This window comes from Lepeophtheirus salmonis, chromosome 13, assembly GCF_016086655.4.
Source record: "Lepeophtheirus salmonis chromosome 13, UVic_Lsal_1.4, whole genome shotgun sequence".
Classification (NCBI taxonomy): domain Eukaryota; kingdom Metazoa; phylum Arthropoda; class Copepoda; order Siphonostomatoida; family Caligidae; genus Lepeophtheirus; species Lepeophtheirus salmonis.
Window position 1 is genome coordinate 19,618,536 of NC_052143.2, and position 6,000 is coordinate 19,624,535.

Consider the following 6,000-nt stretch of genomic DNA (forward strand, 5'->3'; position numbering starts at 1 on the left):
GGAAGAAAGAAAATTAGACAATTGCCTTATTCTTCGGAATGAAACCTATGGGATATTATAAACTTAAAGATTGATAAAAATTATTCGCATTTTTTTATCCCCATTTTATTGCCAATATTTTTCAATATTATTAAATACAATTCTTCATTTACCTTGATATTGCTTTTTTTTTTTTTAATTTATTCGCATATTTAGCTATTTTTAATCTAAGTATATTAAAATATATTAACTGTTTTGCTTTAAAATTGTTCCATTGATTTTTTTTTATTTCTTGGATTCTTCTTTTTTTAATTCGAGGACTGAGGTGTTCAAGCTATAATTATATATAATACACTCAATCTCATCAAAACTGATGTGTACTATAATTTGTCAAGCTTCGTATAAAGTTATATAAATATTTAAATCATAATACATAAAAATACAATGTTTTTTACTCCAAGAATAACAAATTGTATCTTGTTGAAACGCTAAAGTCATCATGATAAAGATTTCTTTTTTCTCAACTTTTGAAATTCATACAAGTAGTGTTACTTTTTAGTATTTTAATTGATATTCACGAGTGCAAAATACATTGAATATTTTAAAAATGATACAAAATTTAAATGATAATCGTTCAGCTCTTTGGCGTGAAATCAATTAAATTTCATTTTTGGGTTTTTTTTTTTATCCAGTTCAATAAGCATGTTATAAAAAGATTTCATACACGAAAGGTTAATTTGAGATAATGTATTTACACTTAAGGATCTCCAGAATTTATTTACTTCTATCAATCGACAAAAAAAAAGAAAAAAGAAGAAGCGCTGAATGGAAGTTTTATTGGCAATAAATAGTAAATTCTACAAAAGTAACAAAGATATCATATTTAAGTATTATTATTTGGGGTATTTCAACACTAATATGGGTTTAAAAATCGATATTTTAATTATTTTTAAAGTTTAAAGTCAATTGTTTATAAAGAATGATCATGTTGCTGTTAATTTTATCTGTCTAATTTGAGACAATAAACTGCCCGAATTCAGGGCCAATGATTTCTTTAATTATTTTAATGGCATTTAAAATGACTTTTTTATCTTGTCTTATGTAATTAGTAAAATAATACCTTATAAAAACCTACAGGAAAAGTGTCAATTCGTTATTGATTTTCATATATTTCCGAAACAGTTTTATATTTATATTCCAATTAAAATTGCGTTTGATTCACGTAATTCTTGATTTTTACTTCTCTTGTCGATTTTATATTGGATTTTTAATATTTTTTTAAAATGCAACCCATATCATATTTATTTAATATTAAAATTCAATTGAAATGAGCTGAAATACATATATGGATAAGTTATAATTGCTTAATTTGAAAAATAAAAAATATTTAAGTTTTATCATATGGGGTTAAATGAAAAGTTCAAGGAAGATGTGGCAATTTAATTTATGACAATTTTTGAGTAAAATTAATTATAATTTAAAGAGATATTTTATAACATATTTGTAATATTATTTTTTAATTTTGTGCTAGTCCATTTTATATTTTTCAAAGGAATCTGAAACTACAGTAAAATCCAACTAAGAACAGTACTTTGGGTGCAACACAAATATTAAACTTATCTAAAGTATTTATAAAACTTAAAAAAAAAAATTAAATAATTGTGAACTTAGAAAATTAAAATTTCATAAATAGATCGAAAGCATATTTAGTCTGTTAAATCAACAATTTATCTTATCTTATCTTGTTGATAATTCCTTTTTCCTTTGGAAAGGCACCGGCCTTGCTTTCGGCGATCCACCTATTGCTGTGAGCATCTATAAATGAAAACTTTTTTCTTTGGAGAAAAATCTCAGAGGAAGAATTTGGCCAATCTTCAACTGTCTAAATATCTTAGGTATTTATCTTTATTTTAATATCTAATTATACTTAATATCAAATTGATTTTTATTATGTCTTTATATGATATAATCTTTATTATATAAATTATTTGATTAAATTTTTATTATTAACATTTTCTGGTAAATAAAAAAAATTCTTTCAAAAGTGTTTCTTTAAACCAAACAAAAGATATTTTTATTATGAAAGGTATACTCTTATTAATTTTATATTTATAACTATCAATTATAAAATTGAAACTATTTACTTTTCATACATTAAAGCGAATAAAAAAATATGTCATTGTTAACACAAATTGTATTATTATTAATTTTGAAAAATGTCATTTCAATTATATTTCATTATATACCTAGTAGAAAACTGCCATTAAAGTGCATTTTTCTGTATGAAATTAATTTAGTATATTTTTCTTTTCAAAATGAAAAAAAGAAAAGTATAGATGAAATGCAAATAAATTTTGCTGATGGGGAATTATTATAACTTTTCTTTATCAAAATGGATTCAATTAATTTGGAAACTATATATGTATTTAATGGGAGTTAAATCCATTTCTATTTGTATAGCAATAATTGTATTCAAATATTATCAAATCATTCAATTATATGTGAATATAAAGTTTTTAAAGTAGGTCTTTGGGTATACCTATGTACATATAGTACAACCAAAGGTATCTTTGTAAGATGTGTCTTATTGGTGCGTCTACACTAAGAAATAAATTATGGCTTAAGTTTTGCTTCAGATTCCAAGTAACTTGATTAGCAATAGGACCATGTACTTTTTTATCAAACTATGTTGTCTCACGGCATTTTGCCTAAAAACATTTGAGCCAAAAACCATTTTGCCATAAACTATTTCACCCAAAAGCTATTTTTCCTCCTAGATATTTTGCCTTAATATCTGAATTCGTGTGATTTATATTGCTATTGTATTGTATTTTGCTTAAAATTGATATTTTCTTTGAATTTTTTATTCACCATAAGTAATGATTATTACAACAAAACACGAAAAATCCTTTTTTTTCTTTTGGAATAATGATGGATAATAATGGAATTAGACTTTTGTCTCATATGATAATTGATGATTATGAATATCACTTTTTCTATTCAAATTGCTTGCATATTTGCTTATTTTCATTATATTAATTTTATTATATACTTTGTCTCATATTCGAGCTCATTACATAGTGACATTTCAATAGTATGTATGTATTGATATTTTGGGGCATAATACATAATTTTTCTTATAGAAAAAAACACTTTAATGTCTTTTATTATAATAAAAATTAAATATTTCGATTAAAAAGTTCATACGGAACATCAATTTTTACCAAAAATAAACAATAACGACGTACTTTATGATGAAGTCACTAACTTCTTTTGCGAGATCTATGGATGTCGATAAAACTTGTTTATATTTTTATTATTATATTATTATTAGATTGATAGTAAGATTACATATTTTAGTTCTTTATAAAAAACCAATGCTGGAGAATATGATGCGATAACCAAAGGTGAGGGAGACTTGGGATTTGATAACAGAATCAACAACTCCAGATTTGACTTGGATACGAAATCGCAACTCGACTTGAACTCAAAAGTAAGTCATAATTCTGCTGGACATAAAGTACTTGATGTTATATCCAACATGAATATCTTTGTTTTATAGAAAAGTCCCGTTTACCCATCTATTGCAAGAGTTATAGCACAAGATAAAAAAAAAACGGGTTGAGGAGACTAAAAGAGAAAGGGTAGAAGGATAAAATCCACTAAAATAATATTGAAAGGGATTTATGGGAGTTCAAAATAGAAATGGAGGATATAATGCACCATCATAATAATCTATCGTCAGATGATAAAATAATTATTTCTAAAGGAAGACAATAGAAAATATCAAGTTTGATGATTACGGGAAATATTTTTTGAAAAAATAAACGGTTCTCGAGAATTTTGTGACTGTTTGACTAAGTTTTGTTTGAGTGTAAGTCAAAGATAGACCATAACAAAGAGAAACTACCTCATAGTTTCCATTTTTTTTCCATTAATGCGAAAGCACAAGATAGGCAGCGAAAATTTATGGTTTTGATACTGTTAAGCTAATCACACGGTAATTTGGTTTCTTAGGTTCCGTTCGGGTAATTTTGATTTCAAGGATGCACCACGCTCTGAACGATCATTTGGCGAAAATGTGGATAAAATAATATGATATTTTAATGAAAGAAAATCCATTAAAAATAAACGATTTCTGATGGATTTATTTTTACTACACATTATATAATATAATTGCAGAGCTTCACATCCAGAAAAATCCCTCATGAGGGAAGATTACATATTTTCATTATTTGTTTGATTATAATTACCATTTTATCTTGTCAAATGTCAACATTTATGTACTAAAAAAATAATAGTCAGATTTTTTCTCATACAACATAATGAAAAATGATTAAAATGATAATGTTCTATCAAAATAACTATAAAGTGTATCTATGTTTTTTTTCTTCATTTAACTAGAACTAGACGGAAAAGCTCTTGACATCTTGGTATTCATCTTCTTCTTTTTTTCATTATTAGTATTTAATTTTGTTTTAATTAAGTTGATGGAACGAATCATGCTATGCATTGTCATAAATCTACATATGTGAGACATTTGAAAGTTCTCTCTCACTACTTCTATTGAACAATAAAGTTATGTAGGTATATTCAAAGGTATATAAATAAATAGGTAACTTGATGTGAACTGGCATTGTTTTGTAAAAATGAATAATGGAAACTTGATATTTTTATTGTTTTATCTTCTATGTGGGTATTTACATACATATAATTGTATGTAGATAAACAACAACTTCCTTTCATTCGAAACAATTCTTTGAGTTTCTGTTATATCTTGAAAGGATCTTTAGCAGGCTTAAGCATTATTTGCTTCTATGTAATGTCGGTAAAAAAATACTATAAGAAAAAGTTCAAAATTGTTCAGAGCTGAAAGGATATGTATTTTCATATGTTTGGGAGTCTATCTAGTATGAGAGTTGCCTTTTGTTATGGTAAGAATATTCATGCTAATCGCAAGCATTTAGGGATGTTAAAAAAATAAACAGAGAATCTAAATGGTTAAACCTGAAAAACTCTTAACTCCAACTGGATAGAGCAACTTTTGACAGAGTAACATTTATGGAGTGCTCATTTCTTAGTGTTTTTTGGAAAAGGTACACAAATGAACATTACAAAGGTATTGGAAGGATTCTGGAAACGTGTACAACTTTCACGGAAAGGATGCAAAGACAATCAAGAAGCTTGAGTTGTTGATGCCTTCTCCTCTTTTGAGGTGAGTTGTTGATACCTTCTCCTCTTTTGAAAAGTCCCTTAGGGAGAAATTTCCTACCAGAGGTTATCTCTCTGATATAAAGGTCCGAACGAGTGGTGTTGATTTTGAAGGTAATACAACAAATTTAAATGAGCTCATAAACCAAATACCCTTCGAACTACCAATTCAAAGACCTGCAACACAAATACGCCTTCGGTTATTTTACTGAGTACTTCAGATCTTAGAACTCCGATGACACTCCTAGATATGACCCTTTTCTTAAATGCATGAAGAAAAGGGCAATAAATTAAACTGTAAGGAATAGCTAAAGTGTTCGAAAAATTATGTTCATCAGATAAATGGTTAAATAATAAATACCTTTTCAGTACTCTGGAATTAAAGGCAAAAAAAATTTACAGAGAGAAACGCAAATGTGACTTTTGTCTGAACAAGGATGATACTAGCGATCATTTTTTCCTTCGATGTGAAACGATATTTCCAATTTTCGCGAACTTTTAAAGGAACACTTTGTTTTCTATAATTTGAAGAAATATGACTTCTACGCAATTTATTCTGGAAAGAAGGAAAATATTAATAACTGCAGCTATTGCAAAGGCTTATCATATTTTGTATTGAAAAAGTGCTTTTATTCGTTCTGAAACTTCACCCAAATGTTCGAAGCCGGAGAGTTCTTTTATAACCAACTCTGCCATACAGTATCTTCCACAAGTTTTGGCTTATTTTTGCATGACATATTAGTTTTTGTTAACTATATTTCTTTGATTGAATTGATGCACCTTTTTATTTGAGTGAACATATATATTGGC